This window comes from Triturus cristatus, chromosome 7 (genome assembly GCF_964204655.1).
Source record: "Triturus cristatus chromosome 7, aTriCri1.1, whole genome shotgun sequence".
NCBI classification, from domain to species: Eukaryota; Metazoa; Chordata; class Amphibia; order Caudata; family Salamandridae; genus Triturus; species Triturus cristatus.
Window position 1 is genome coordinate 1,867,821,464 of NC_140590.1, and position 16,075 is coordinate 1,867,837,538.

At 53.8% G+C, this 16,075-nt stretch overlaps 1 protein-coding gene across 3 annotated transcripts in view; it reads left to right on the forward strand.

Moving 5' to 3' along the window:
• LOC146813540 (double-stranded RNA-specific adenosine deaminase-like) overlaps positions 1–16,075 on the forward strand; it is a 318,386-nt gene that overhangs the window by 223,311 nt on the left and 79,000 nt on the right. The gene's annotated exons all lie outside the window — the stretch shown is intronic.

The following is a 16,075-nucleotide window of genomic DNA, read 5'->3' on the forward strand; positions in this document are numbered from 1 at the left end:
GAACAGAACCGGAACAACCAAGGTCAGCACCGTCCCCGAGGAGGAGGAGGAGGCCAGGGACGAGGAAGAGACACCGTCCCGGCCGCCCCCGCTGCCAGCACCACGCCCCCGGCCAGCCGGGGCAACCCCCCGTTGCGCCCGGGGTTCCGAGCCAATATCACGTGTCACCGATGCCAGCGAGTCGGCCACTACGCCAATGACCCGAGCTGTCCACAGAACCAAACCCTGAGACCCCGCCAGGTAGCTGCCGCCGCCCTGGGGGGAGAACAAATCTCCGAAGAGCAGGAAGAACGCGAACAAGAACAACAAGAGTGGGAACCGGCCGCCATGATTCTAGCGTGCCTAGGGGGAAGAGACATGGTCCCGCGGGCTCCCCTACCCGCCAACACCAGAAAATATAGTCAGTGGGTGAACATTAATGGACGCAGGGCCGAAGCACTACGTGACACGGGGGCCAGTGTGACGGCCGTCCGCTGTCACCTGGTGACCCCGGAACAGATCCTGCCGAACATTCTCTGCCCCGTCCGTTCCGCCGACAATTCAGAGAGTCTATGTCGGATGGCCTGCGTCCCCTTCGAATGGGGAGGAGTCTCCGGCATGTTAAAGGTGACGGTCCGAGATGATGCCCCCGTGGACTGTCTCCTGGGGCATGATCTTGAGAGTTCCCCGTGGGCCGCCGTAGAAAGAAGAGAGCACCTGGGGATGTTGGGCCTCCCGGACTGGGCGTGCGTAACCACCCGGTCCATGGCCGGCCGTGCCATCCCCCGACCAGAAGAACCAGAATGGCCAGCACCTCCTCCCCCGATCGCTCCAGTAGAGGACACCGACCATACCGACCACCCAGAGCAAACCCCCGAAGGGCTCGCTCAGCCCCAGGACCTTCCCGACCTGGCTCAGTGGCGTCAAGAGGGGGGGCCCACCCAGGAACAGTTCCGTCAAGAGCAGAAGACCTGTCCCTCCCTCGAGGGACTCCGCCAGCAAGCCCTCGCCCAGAGCGCAGGGGACACCACCGGAGCCCATTGGATCTATTGGGACAACGACCTGTTGTACAGTGAACAGAGAATCGCGGAGTTGGGGGCCAGTCGAGTGCTGGTGGTGCCCCTCCGTTTTAGAGACTTCTTGTTAAATTTGGCCCACGATGTCCCTCTGGCTGGACACCTGGGCCAGGACAAAACCTACAGTCGCCTGGTGACCCACTTTTTCTGGCCCAAGATGAGGAACGACGTCCTCAACCACTGCCGGTCCTGCCCCACGTGCCAGGCCAGCGGGAAGAGCGGCCGCAAACTTAAAGCACCTCTGCAACCCTTCCCAGTTGTCACCACCCCGTTCGAGAGGGTGGGAATAGACATTGTGGGGCCCCTGGACCCCCGTACAGCACAAGGACATCGGTTCATCCTGGTACTGGTGGACCACGCCACCCGCTACCCCGAGGCTGTTCCCCTGCAAACTGTGACAGCCCCGGTGGTCGGCCGGGCCTTAATGGGGATCTTCTCCCGGGTGGGCTTCCCCCGAGAAGTCGTCAGCGACAGAGGCACAAACTTTATTTCAAAATATATGAAGTCCCTCTGGCAACAGTGCGGGGTCACCTACCGATTCAAGACCCTCTATCACCCTCAAGGAAACGGGCTAGTCGAGCGGTTCAACCGCACCCTCAAGGGAATGATTGGGGGGTTGGAAGAGCCCCTCCGTCGCCAGTGGGATGTACTACTTCCGTGCCTCCTCTTCGCATATCGAGAAGTCCCCCAGAAGTCCCTCGGCTTCAGCCCTTTCGAACTCTTGTACGGGCACCCGGTGCGAGGGCCCCTCAGCCTAGTCAAAGAAGGTTGGGAGATGGCCCCGCTAAAGACCCCTCCAGACGTCTTCAAGTACCTCCTGACCCTACGCAATCAGACCAGGCGATTCAGAGAAATGGAGAAAGCGAACCTCGAGGCCAGTCAGGAGGACATGAAAAGATGGTACGATCAAAATGCCTCCTCCATCGAATTCGAACCTGGCCAACAAGTGTGGGTGATGTCCCCCACCGAACCATGTGCCTTGCAGGACAAGTGGACGGGGCCCTTCAAAGTGGTCGAGCGCAAGAGCCCCGTCACCTATCTCATCGATATGGAATCTCCACGGAACCCCCTCCGGGTCCTCCACGCCAACAGACTCAAACCCCACTTTGTGCGCTCGGAGCTCAGCCTCCTGATGGCTACAGACAGTGGAGCGGAAGAAGACTCCGAGCCTCTCCCTGATCTCCTAAAGACTCGTGAGAAAGATGGTTCCGTGGACGGGGTCCGACTCTCAGATGCCCTCACCCCGGAACAGCGCCAAGGCTGCCGGGACCTCCTGCTGCAGTTTGCGACCCTGTTTTCCCTAACCCCAGGGGTCACCCCCTGGTGCTTGCACGACGTGGACACTGGGGACAGTCCCCCTATCAGACATCGGGCGTACCGCGTACCAGATCGGGTACGGGCCTGCATCCAAGAGGAGGTGTCAAAGATGCTCACGCTCGGGGTCATCGAGCCCTCGGACAGCCCCTGGGCCAGCCCGGTCGTGCTGGTCCCCAAAGCTGCTGCCCCCGGCACCACTCCTGAGCTCCGATTCTGCGTCGACTATCGGGGCTTGAATGCTGTCACCAGAACCGACGCTCATCCCATCCCCCGAGCGGATGAGCTGATCGACCGCATGGGGGCTGCCCGCTACCTCAGCATCTTCGACCTTACAGCGGGCTACTGGCAGATCGGCCTCAAACCCCGGGCTCAAGAACGATCCGCCTTTTCCACCCCCGATGGCCACTACCACTTCAAAGTCATGCCATTCGGCATGAAGAATGCCCCAGCTACTTTTCAGCGACTGGTGAACCAGGTCTTGGCGGGACTCGAGGGGTTCAGCGCCGCCTACCTGGACGATATCGCTGTGTACAACCGCCACTGGTCCGACCACCTCCACCACCTCCGAGAGGTCCTGCAGGCCCTCCAACGGGCCGGCCTCACAATCAAGGCCAGCAAGTGCCAAATTGGTCAGGGGTCCGTGACTTATCTCGGACACCAGGTGGGAAGCGGTCTGGTGGCCCCTCTACAACTCAAGATCGCTGCCATCCAGTCCTGGCAGCCTCCAGTCACGCAGACCGAGGTCCGAGCCTTCTTGGGGCTCACCGGCTACTACCGGCGGTTCGTGAGGGACAATGGCAGCATTGTGGGGCCCCTCACGGAACTCACATCCAAAAACCATCCGAAGAAGGTCAACTGGACCCCAGACTGTCAAGCGGCCTTCGAGAAGCTGAAGGCCGCCATGTGCACTGCTCCTGTGCTCCAGGCCCCTGACTACAGTCGGGAATTCATCGTACAAACAGATGCCTCCGACCATGGCATCGGGGCGGTCCGCTCCCAGTTGAACTCCGAGGGACTTGACCAACCCGTGGCCTTCATCAGCAGACGCCTCCTGGCCCGAGAACGGCGCTGGAGCACCATCGAGAGGGAGGCCTTCGCAGTGGTGTGGGCCCTCAAAAAGCTCCGGCCCTATCTCCTCGGTACCCACTTCCGGGTGCAAACAGATCATCGGCCCCTGCAGTGGCTAATGCAGATGCGGGGGGAAAACCCCAAACTATTGCGTTGGTCCATCTCCCTGCAGGGGATGGACTTCACTGTGGAACATCGACCTGGCCAAGACCACGCCAACGCGGATGGCCTGTCACGCTTTTTCCGCCTTGACGAGGAGAGTCCCCAAGAGGATGGGTGACTCTCCCCGCCTTCAGCTGGGGGGGACGCATGTTGGACAGGCCACCTAAATGGCTTGCTCCCTCCCCGCATGACAGGGCCCGAGCCCCGGCTCTCCAGGTGTTACCCACAGAAGCAACCCGCACCCCGTCTCATACGGGACTCCTGCCCCCGGACATCTCGGTATCATGGGGCCGAACCACTACCGGCTCCCTCGCCCGGCCGCCATCTTGGACACTGCACCACGAGGCCGCGTGGCCTCCGCTCGACCCTAACCCTGGGCCTGGCCAGGCCCCGACATCCCGGCACCACCATCCACCCAGGAGGTGAACGGACCACTTGGCAGGTCAATGGGAGAAAGAAGGGTCGATGGCTCTCCCCCGCCAGGTGCCGATTGCCCCCCAGCTCCCCCGGGCGCTGGCTCCACCCCCCTGCTGGGTGTCTGGACTCCCTCATCCCGGACCTCGCGACTTCCAAGTGCGAGGGTCCGGACATCAAAGGGCGCCAGACCTATAACTGGGGCAGCTCCAGAGCAGGAAGGCAGTTGTATCCTGGAGTCGAGAGACACCGTGAAGAACTCATCCTTGACGGACTACTGGCGCTGCCGTAGCCCTGCCTTGCGAACTACCGTCCGGCCTGCTGGCGCTGCCGCAACCTTCTGCATCCTTCATCCTCGTCGGGACCTGCTGGCGCTGCCGCGGACCGTTGTAACTACCACCTTCACCGGGACCTGCTGGAGCTGCCGCGGACCGTTGTAACTACCACCTTCACCGGGACCTGCTGGCGCTGCCGCGGCCCGTCCATCTAGAACACCGAGCTGGAGGATTGTGAGCTACCCATCATATCATCGTATCTACCAGATTGGTAACAAGACTGTCCCGCTACCCCCTTTCCCAACCAAGAGACTAGAATCGAGGGGACCCCTGAGTCCTGACCTCCTTGTACCATTTTATCGTACCTAAGATTGCTTATAAAGAACGTTAAACCTTATCTTTGTGTGGTGTACATCTGTGGGGGGGAAGTTACTCGTCTGTACGATCGCTGGAGACGGCTCTCCCCGGAGACCTCTCCCCTCGTCCTCGGCCGACCCTCCCGGTCCGTCTAACAGTTATAATCTAGCAGCCTATGGAGAGCAGGTAGCCTTACAATAGTGAAAAACGAAAAGGGCTGTAATTCACTATTAGGACATGCCACACACTTCAGGGCATGTCCTACATTATCCTTACAATGCACCCTGCCCTAGGGCCTACCATAGGGGTGACTAACATGAAGGTAAGTGGCACAGGGCCCTGAGCAGCTAACACCAGCACAAAAATACATTGAGGCACAGACAAAAATGGAAGGGTGACCCACGCCAATGGTGCCAGGTCTAACACGTGTCCCCTCCAGCTGAAATGTGGGGAGAACTACCCTACCCCAGGGAGTTCTCATCACTAAGGCGGAAAAATCTGGAAAGACCATCCGCTTTGGCGTGGTCTGTACCGGGGCGATGTTTCACCGTGAAATCCATCCCCTGTAGGGAAATGGACCACCTCAACAAATTAGGATTCTCACCCCTCATCTGCATCAACCATCTGAGGGGCCTGTGGTCTGTTTGAACCCGGAAGTGAGACCCAAACAAGTAGGGTCGTAGCTTCTTCAATGCCCAGACCACAGCAAATGCTTCTTGCTCAATCGCACTCCACTTTTGTTCCCGGGGCAGTAACCTCCTACTTATGAAGGCTACAGGTTGGTCCCAGCCCTCCTCAGTCATCTGTGAGAGAACAGCCCCTACGCCATGCTCTGATGCATCTGTCTGCACAAGGAATTCTTTGGAGAAGTCAGGAGCCAAGAGCACGGGCGCCGTGCACATGGCAGTCTTCAGGGTGTCAAAGGCCTTCTGACAGGTGTCAGTTCATATCACTTTTCTGGGCTGCTTCTTCGAAGTCAGCTCCGTCAAGGGGGCAACAATGCTGCCATACCCCTTGACAAACCTCCTGTAGTACCCTGTGAGTCCTAAAAAGGCCCTCACCTCAGTCTGGGTCTTTGGGGGCTCCCAAGCCAGGATGGTTTCAATCTTGGGTTGGAGGGGCGCCACCTGGCCGCACCCCACTTGGTGTCCCAAGTACACCACTGATCCCTGCCCGATCTGACACTTGCTTGCCTTGATCGTGAGGCCTGCCTTGCGCAGTGCCATCAACACTTCCCAGAGATGTTGCAGGTGTTCTTTCCATGTCCCACTGAACACTGCGATGTCATCCAGGTAGGCGGCGCTGAACTCGGTCAGCCCAGCCAACACCTGGTTGACCAACCTCTGGAAGGTGGCAGGGGCATTCTTCATCCCAAATGGCATAATGCAGAACTGGAAATGCCCATCTGGTGTGGAGAATGCGGACCTCTCTTTGGCCCCATCTGTCAAGGCGATCTGCCAGTACCCAGACGTTAAATCAAACGTGCTGAGGTACCGTGCAGCCCCTAACCGATCAGTGAGCTCGTCAGCTCTGGGGATGGGGTGCGCGTCAGTCTTTGTGACTGAGTTGAGTCCTCTGTAGTCCACACAGAACCGTAGTTCGGGTGTGGCACCCGGCGCGCCAGCCTTTGGGACCAAGACCACTGGGCTGGCCCAAGGACTGCTGGAGGACTCAACCACCCCTAGAGCAAGCATCTTTGAGACCTCCTCTTTGATGCAGGCTCTGACCCTGTCAGTTACCCTGTAAGCTTTGTGCTTCACAGGTAAGCTGTCTCCTGTATCCACATCATGGACGCACCAATCTGTGATTCCAGGAACCAGGGAGAACAGGTCAGGAAACTGCCCCAGCAGCTGGCGGCAGTCATCCTGTTGCTCAGGGGTCAGGGTGGGTGAGAGGTTAACTCCATCCACTGACCCGTCTCGCTCTGAGGCTACCAGGAGGTCAGGAAGAGGCTCAGACTCCTCCACCGTCCCATCATCTGTGGCCAAGAGCATGCCCACTTCGGACCTCTCCAAGTGGGGCTTTAGTCGATTGACATGTAGGACCCTTAAGGGGTTCCAAGAGACTGCAAGTCCACCAAGTAGGTGACAGAACTCTTGCGCTCCACAATCTCAAAGGGTCCCTTCCACTTGTCCTGGAGTGCACAGGGCTCCACAGGGGCCAGGACCCATACCTTTTGACCAGGTTGGAGCTCAACCAGAGTGGCATTCTGATCGTACCACCGCTTCATTTCCTCCTGGCTGGCTTCCAGATTTGCCTCAGCAAGTTGCCTGAAATGCCTAGTCTGATTCCTGAAGGCCAGCATGTAACTATATACATTCTGGGGAGGTTTCCTGGGAGATTGCTCCCAGCCTTCCTTGACCAGACTAAGAGGTCCTCGCACTGGGTAGCCATACAGAAGCTCAAAGGGACTGAACCCCAGAGACTTCTGTGGCACCTCACGGTACGCGAAGAGAAGGCATGGTAAGAGGACGTCCCACTTACGCCTCATGGGCTCCTCAAGGCCCATAATCATGCCCTTTAGGGTTCAGTTGAATCTCAACCAACCCGTTTCCTTGGGGATGGTAAGGGGTGGTGAACTTGTATGTCACACCACACTCTTGCCAAAGGGATTTCATATATTTCTATATGAAATTGGTCCCCCTGTCAGACACCACCTCTAGAGGGAATCCTACTCGTGAGAAAATTCCCATCAGTGCCCGTCCCACCACGGGGGCCGTCACTGTCCTCAGAGGGATGGCTTCAGGGTACCGGGTGGCATGGTCTACCAAGACCAGGATAAACCTGTTGCCCATGGATGTCTTGGGGTCCAGTGGCCCCACAATGTCAATCCCCACTCGCTGGAATGGGGTACTGACCACAGGGAAAGGTTGGAGTGGAGCCCTCAGCTTCCTTCCACTCTTACCACTTGCCTGGCAAGTCTGGCATGTCCTGCAGTGAGTGTCAGAACTCCTGCACATTTGAGGCCAATAAAAGTGGGTGACAAGCCTTTCGAAGGTCTTGTCCTGCCCCAAATGCCCTGCTAACGGAACGTCGTGAGCCAGCCCCAGTAGGAAGGCTCTGAACTTCTGGGGTACCACCAGCGCACAGGCTGACCCAGGTTCAGCAACCTTAGGCTCTGAGTACAGGAGGTCGTTCTCCCAGTAGATCAAGTGAGTACCGGACTGATCACCATTGGCCTGGGCTGCAGCCTGCTGCTGCATACCCACTAGAGAGGGACACTCCTTCTGCTCCCTGCAGAATTCCTCCCTGATGGGGCCTTCTTCTTGCTGCCAATGGGTCAGCTCAGGCAGGTCCCCCAGTTCGGCTATCTGTTCCCCGGTTGGCTCCAGGGCATCCCCCTCAAGGTCTGCTTCCTCCTGGGCCGTGGGAACTTCAGGAGCCGGTTTCCCGTGCCTCCTGCGCCCTCTCCCTAAGGCCGGTTCCTGGGCCTCTCCTTCAGGCTCCAGGGTCCCTTCAACACCCCTACTGGCTGCTATTGACCGGGTGGTTACGCACGCCCAATCAGGTAAACCCACCATCCGCAGGTGAGTTGTCTTCTCCACCTTTTCCCAAGGGGAGCTCTCCAAATCATTTCCTAGGAGACAATCAACAGGCATGGCAGTTCTCCCAGCGACTTGCATAGTACCAGAGACCCCCCCCCCCCCCCCACCCCCCCTCAAAGGGAACTTGAGCCATTGGACACTGACTCTCTGTGTTGTCAGCGTTGACAACACGGCAGAATGCGTGTGGGACCACCTGCTCTTGAGACACCAGGTGTTGCTTGACAGCAGTCACACTGGCTCCTGTATCTCTAAGAGCCCCCACCCTCTTGCCATTTATGGTCACCCACTGCCCGTACTTTTGAGTATTGGGGGCAGTTGGGCCTCAACGACCAACTCATTGTCTCCTAATGAGACTAGGGTCATCTGTACGGGAACCCCCTCCCCTTGGACATCTACCTCCCTCCCAAAGGCTACACTAGCCACCTGCTTGGGGGGTGGAGCACCAGAGGGTGCTGGTTTACCAAACATGGGGCACTTGGGATCCATGGAATAGTGCTCCAGGTTGTTACACTTGTAACATCTGGGGGGCCCTCTTTGAACAGGGTTACCTGTCGGGGCCCCGGTCTGCTTCGGGGGTGGGGGTGGCTGAGAACCTTTCCCTTGGTTCCCTTGGGAATTACTTTGGGGCCCTCTGTAGAACTCCCTCTGTTTACCCTTGTCCCCCCCACTCTTCTGCTGGGGACCCTGACCACCTTTGGCGGGGCCTCCCACGGACCCTTGTGGACCCTGGTGCTGATCCAGCGGTCCGCCTCCTCAGCAAGCCTCCTAGGGTTAGTCAGCTTGCTATCGATCAGTTGCTGGCGTAGCTCAGGAAAACAATTATCAGACAAGTGCTCCCATGCAATTAGATCAAACAGCCCTTGGTAATCATTCACTTTGCTACCCTTCACCCAACCATCTAGCGCTCTGGAAAAAAAAGTCACATATTCTACATAAGTGGTACCAGGTTTCTTGGTGCAATCCCTAAACCTCTGCCTGTACAATTCAGGAGTTAACCCATACCTTGTCATCGGAGCTTCCTTCATGTGTGGATAGGATGTGGTGACATCAGAGGGGAGATCCCGCCCCTCACTCAGGAACCTTCCACACAACCCAGCTCCCCAATCTCTCTCAGGGACCCGGTGGGAGGACATGGCTACTTCATAGGCCCTGTACCATTGCCCAATATCATCCTGCTTGTAATACTCTTTCACCACATCTTTAGGAATGTGCACCCTTGACTCTGTTAAATTGCTGCCACCAGAGGGAGAGCGGTCTAAACTCTTGGCCTTGAGATCCAACTCCCTCATTTTTAGGTCTCGCCTGACCCAGCGCATGCGCTGGTCTGGCAAGACATTTTGTGAGGGCTCCAAAAAGTGCTACCAGGCCAGCCTAGAGCTACAGTGCATGTGCGCGGGCGCGCGCGTCACACTTTACCGCGATTACTTTCACTTTCACGGCCGCGCAGCCGCTTTGATGTCTGATCGCGATCACTTTTGCGGCCGCACGGCCACTTTGATGTTCTCCGTGAGGCTTCAATAGATTGCAGCAGTTAAAACAAGCATTGGCATAGCCAATAGGTCTCACTTTTGGGACCTTATAAGTGTTTAGTTATGCAACTGTTGCATGGCTAAACACTTATATGGTCCCAAAGGCGAGACCTATTGGCTATGCCAATGCTTGTTACCTCATGCTCCATGGCCAGCCTTTGTCTTTCCATTTTCATTTGAAGTTTTTCCATCTCCACTTCATGTGCTCTTGCAGCAATCCTGTCGGCCATCTCCTCTGGCGACAGGCCTCTGCCAGGCTCAGAAGCACCTTCTTGGGGTATCACCTCCAGCGCATTCTCTGGGAACTTTGATTCGTACCAGGCCCTCAGCGCCTTTATGTACTGATCCTTGTTTTTCAATCCAGTTTGGTTGATTCTGTACTTGGAGAGGTATCCTTTCAAGACTTCACTTGTGCACTTCATCAGTGCCCTCTCCTCCCAATCTATGTCATCAACTCCAGAGAATATAGAGGACGCCCTGCCTCCATTGACTGAGCTAGGCATGGTTTCTTAAAGTGGAGATTCTTCAGCAAAAACAAAAATCAATACTGTGTGGCTGCGTTATCGGTCTGAACTCACTACGTGGCGTTCACTCAATTACTGTACATGAATCACAAATGCAAATTCAAATCCTCACCGCTGACCACCAATGTTAGAACTGGGAATCTCTAGTTGGCACAGGTATGCACTTGCGACAAGCAGGGACTCTCAATTCTAAGGCAGAGTAAGAGGATCACCCTTTCAAATAACCCCTGCTCACCCTTTAGGTAGTGTGGCGCAAGCAGTCAAGACTATTCTCAGGGCGTCATAGGTTAAGCATTTGTGAACACATACAGTAATACAATGACACACCACAAATGGACACCAGTCAAGGTTATTTCAAAAATAGGTTTCTTTATATAAGGCTTAGCACAAGACCAGAATAACAAATAAAATGACCACAGTATTATTTTAAAGTTCAATATTCTTGTAAAAAGGCTTAAAATACAAAAATAGGCTTCTTTTAGTCAATTACGCTTCTTTTCAGGCTTTGTACGGTTCGTACCTGGATGTGCGACTCTGCATTAAAAATAAGGAAAGTACGAGTCAAACAATTGTTGCAGACTCCGGGGTCCGTAGCGTGCACGCTGCGGTGCGAACAGAACAAAGTACCTTGGTTTTGTAGGGTCCGCGACGGACAGAGCGGGACAAGTTGATGGGTCCGGGTCGTAGTTCGGCAGCGTATTTGGATGCTGGTCGGGTCGCGGCGTCGGGACGCGGCGTTGGTACGGGACCTTCAGGGATACGTGCGGATGGCCCGGATCAGCTTGCAGAGTCCGTGGCGTTTGGCGTTCGAGCCGTACCATCGGTGCGGATAGGTGGCGACACTTCTCGGCGCCGTATAGCGTACGGGGAGGATCGGTGCGATGCGACGTCTCGGCTCTGAGCACGGCACATTACAGTACGTCTAGCAGCGTACGGCCCGTACCTGCGGGACAATGAAGCTTGGGTCCGGCGTACAGGGTTCGGCAGCCAGGGCTGTACGACTCAAATCGGCGGGGAAGGTTAGGTGCAATGCGGCCGGGAGGGATACGGTGCGTACTAGCGCTTTTGGATCAGCGTAGACACACGGTGCCGGGCGGCAAAGGCACGGCTTCACGGCGGATGGGGTACGAGTCGTACTGGTGCCAAATCCAGCGGGAAACAAGCAAGAATTGTCCAGGCAACTCAGTTTTGGAAGGCAGATGAGTCCAATGGTCCTGGGACTCAGTTCAGGGGGCCAGCTCTTCTTCCAAGCCCTTGGAGATTTTTGAAACAAAGTGCAAAGTCTCTTTCAGGCTTTTCCTCTCCTTTCTCAGCAAGGCACCCACTGCAGGCCAATCCCCCAGGTTAGGGAAAGTTACTCCTCCTTCAGCTTCTTCCAGGTCCTTCTAGTCAGGCAGAGTTTCTTCGTGGTTCAATCAGGATCTGATTTCTTAGGAGCAGGGCTCCTACATTTATACCAAGTTTCTTTTGTCTTTACAGGCCAGGGGGGCCTTTGCATAATCCCAGTCCAGTTCTTTTCAGTGAGGAGCACTTTGTTGTTGGGACTCTGGCTTCTTCTTTCAGCAGGCAGGGCAGAGACATCAGACGCTCCCCAAGGGGTGGGGCCAGCATTGTGGTGGCAGAGCACTGCCCTATTCAGAGTCAAGGTGCACTCCTTCCACCCATCGTGGTGTAATCTTTCTATTCACCACCTGGCAGCCCCAGCCTGTCTCCTGGAACTTCCCAGCCCTGTCACTCAAGCTACACACAAAGAAGATAGCCCTCCCCTCCAGAGGCGGACTGAGATGGTTAGGCATGCAAAGGCTAACTTTCTAAAAGTAGCATTTGCAAACCCAGGAAATTAAAATAACCTTTGCTAAAAGATGTATTTTATTATTCTGAGTTCAGGCATACTAAACATGAATTTCTACCATGCTTCCTGAGCCTGCTAGGATTATAGAGTGTTATAATCTAGCAGCCCATTCTGGCCTATGGAGAGCAGGTAGCCTTACAATAGTGAAAAACGAAAAGGGCTGTAATTCACTATTAGGACATGCCACACACTTCAGGGCATGTCCTACCTTATCCTTACAATGCACCCTGCCCTAGGGCCTACCATAGGGGTGACTAACATGAAGGTAAGGGAAGGTTTAGGGACTGGCAAGTGGGGACACTTGCCCAGTCAGCATGACAGTACCAGACTGCATGCAGGTTCTGCAATGGCAGACCTTAGACACATTTTACCAGGCTGTTTCTGTGGGTGGCACAACCAGTGCCGCAAGCCCACTAGCAGCATTTGGATATACAAGCCCTTGGCACCCCTGGTGCACTCTACTAGGGACTGATAGTAAACCAAATAAGCCAAACATGGAAGTCAATTCACATAATACATTTTCCCATAGGGAGCACTTGCCCTGTGGCACTGGATGGCAGTGGCACAGGGCCCTGAGCAGCTAACACCAGCACAAAAATACATTGAGGCACAGACAAAAATGGAAGGGTGACCCACGCCAATGGTGCCAGGTCTAACAATCACGATGATTGTCCTCCTAAAGATGATTTATGTTTTCTGGCCCCTGGCTCTTTCTTTGAAAGACTAGACGCTCCCTGGCTCTTTCTTTGAAAGGCTAGACGCTCCCTGGCTCTTTCTATTAAAGGCTAGACGCTCCCTGGCTCTTTCTTTGAAAGGCTAGACGCTCCCTGGCTCTTTCTTTTAACGGCTAGACGCTCCCTGGCTCTTTCTTTGAAAGACTAGACGCTCCCTGGCTCTTTCTTTGAAAGACTAGACGCTCCCTGGCTCTTTCTTGGAAAGGCTAGACGCTTCCTGGCTCTTTCTTTGATAGACTAGATGCTCCCTGGCTCTTTCTTTGAAAGGCTACACGCACCCTGGCTCTTTTTTGAAAGACTAGATGCTCCCTGGCTCTTTTTTTGAAAGACTTGATGCTCCCTGGCTCTTTCTTTGAAAGGCTAGATGCTCCCTGGCTCTTTCTTTGAAGGACTAGACGCTGCTATAACAGCATCATTCGGTCTCACGTAAACGCTTGCCAAGCTCTTCATTTCCGCTGCTGCCACTGGTTAAAGGTGGCTGAGAGCTTCCTAATGTTCAGGCATACTGCTGGGCCTCTAGGGGCTCCTAGCTAGTTAATCTAATGCAACATGTCTCTACATTTATTGATGTCTTGGTCAGTCGGTTTCATTGCCTTAACTTACTTTGCCGTGTTATCCTCTCGACATCCCATGAGCATTACGTTTTAGGTTATACTATATATGTGCATTAGTTGGCGTGACATCTGCAGGTAGCATAAGGTTCTGAAACCAAGTGGTTACACTCCAATCTGGAATAATTCATTCCTTTCGTATTTGTTTAAGGTTTCCAGGGATTCTGTAAGGTATAAATCCAACCAGTTATACTGTAACAGAATGCTTGCATCATTTACACAAGTCTCTGAAGAATTTGAGATTCCACAGCATGATTTTTATTTGATGTCTTCATAGTTGTGTTTTCCTTCTTGGTATGTCGGAGGTTAGCTTCCAGACTCTTCCTGATATTATGGCGCTTTTAGTCACACAAACTCCTTCCAAAGTTTCCAACCTGCATTTGGTTTGTGATAATCCACTAGAGAAGCAAAATGTACTGTGGGCTACAAAGGGATCATTTTGGCTATCCTGTGAGATCAATCAAGAATTATTGGCAGAGTCTCTGCATCCATAGGACCCTAACCATGTCTACATATAGACTCGATCAACTTCGGCTATATTTTGATTTTTACATTAGACCTGATAAAATATTGAAATGGTATTATCATATTGGTACAGGTGGGGTATGTCCCAGGTGCCAGTCGGTACTCACATATTTTCTACAGTATCCGAGTTTGAAATCCCATTGAGATACAGCCTTCACTTGAAGACATCCTGTATAAAACTGAATGCCACGCTGATTATGATGGGAATCCAATCCAACTTCGAGAATTCTTTTTGTGTATCCGGCAGTTCTCATTCCTCGGCTGCAAAGTGTGTCAGTGGCTAAATGTTTATCCAACAGATTTTATTAAATCGGACATTGTGCACCCAATCTTGGTTTCTAAGTCCCTTTTTAGGTCTTGCCTACACAGCGCGCAAGCCCTGCTTTGGAGTGACCTCTTGGAATCACTCTGGACTTTTTCGGAAAATCGTGCATGTATGCACTGTTTCCAATGAGCACTCGTGCATGTACGGCGTTTACCTTGCGGGAGCAAGCAGCGGCATCATCTGTTTGCAATTATCGTGCCTGCCCTTTGGAACCAGATGGCGCCGCTGCTCGCTCCCACAAGGTAAGCGCTGTACATGGACTGAGCCTCGAAGCCACGCCCCCGTTTCCCACCGCGCAGCCTGCCATCTGTTTTTCTCCTGCAGCGGCGGGCACAAGCACGCACCCCACTTCCGGGGATATCCTTCCAAAGGCAGGCCGTCTCAGCCATGTCTGTTTCCACAATCTTCTTGCTCGGGCGGCTCCACACGGGCTTCCAGGGCAGGCCTTAACTTTCCCCAACCAAGCAGTGAACAGTGTAGCATGCAAATCGATATGCTAATGTGGTTCAGCGCCTTTTAAGAGGTACAATACATTACAAAGGGTGCCTGTGTTCAGTAATGGCTTGCTATGTCCTGCAGGGAACATTGCTTTGCAGGGCCAAACATCAAGCCCTTTGAACCCAATTCGGTATTTGAAATGTTTGGTTTGAGATATCTGGAAATCTGGGACATAAAGATCAAGGCAAAAAATCCATTCAACCCTCTAATCCCTGAGTTGTCAGGAGAGCTGAACAGGCCTGGCATGGGTGGGTGGAAGGATGCCAATGCAGGTTGTGGAGTGCCATGTTGTGCTGTAGTTGTCATGGGTTCAGCTGCTGCTCCTCTGTTATGGAGGAGGAGAGTCACCCTCACCCCCGCCATCAGAGACAAACCAGCATTGGCATAGCCAATAGGTCTCGCCTTTGGGACCATATAAGTGTTTAGTTATCCAGCACAATACCCTTGGTGCAACAACATCAACCATTGCATGGCTAAACACTTATAAGGTCCCAAAGGCAAGACCTATTGGCTATGCCAATGCTTGTTTTGTTTTCTTGTTCATGAAATATAGTATCCTAAGACCTTTATTGCATTTGGAATGTGTGTATCGATCTCTTCCGTTGCTTCTAAAAAAAAGAAAAAATGAAACCCTCTGGAACACTGGCATCAGTGAGTCCTTTTCTTTGAGGTCTTGAGGCTAAGTAACTAAATGTGCCAATTCCTGCAAAAAGTTGATACATACATTCATATGTTCTGCTGCGTTCAGTTCCTACAAACCTAAAAGAACAGACCTCATCAGAAGGAGTTCCAGTAGGGGAATCAATGTTGCCCCCCTGGGATGAGTTTAGATCACTAGCGTTTTGTGGGACTAGGTAAAGGCAGCATCTCGAGGATGTGGAGGAAGGCGAAACATTACTCTGTGTGCAAATAATCTCTTGGGCGTGTCTGAGGCATCCAAACCTGAGCCTTCTCTTTTCAAGTGAATCTCTGTCCTCTGGGGTGCCAGGGGCTGGTACCTGAACCTTTTTTTCTGCCACACAAAATATGGGCCTTATTTGGAGTTTCAGATGGTAACTCCAGGAAAATGACACATTTTCAAACCACCATAATTACAAGTGGCATAGACTATGATGTACTTATGATCGAGAGGACGGGACATCTGTCTTGTTTGTGGCGGAGTGTCATGTCCGTCTAACTCTAAATAATGCTGTGTGTGCTGACTTCGAGAGCTGACGCCATGTCTGTTTGTGAACAGCGGCAGAGGCTAACTGGTTGGCAGCTTAGTAGGCAGGGGCTCCTCTT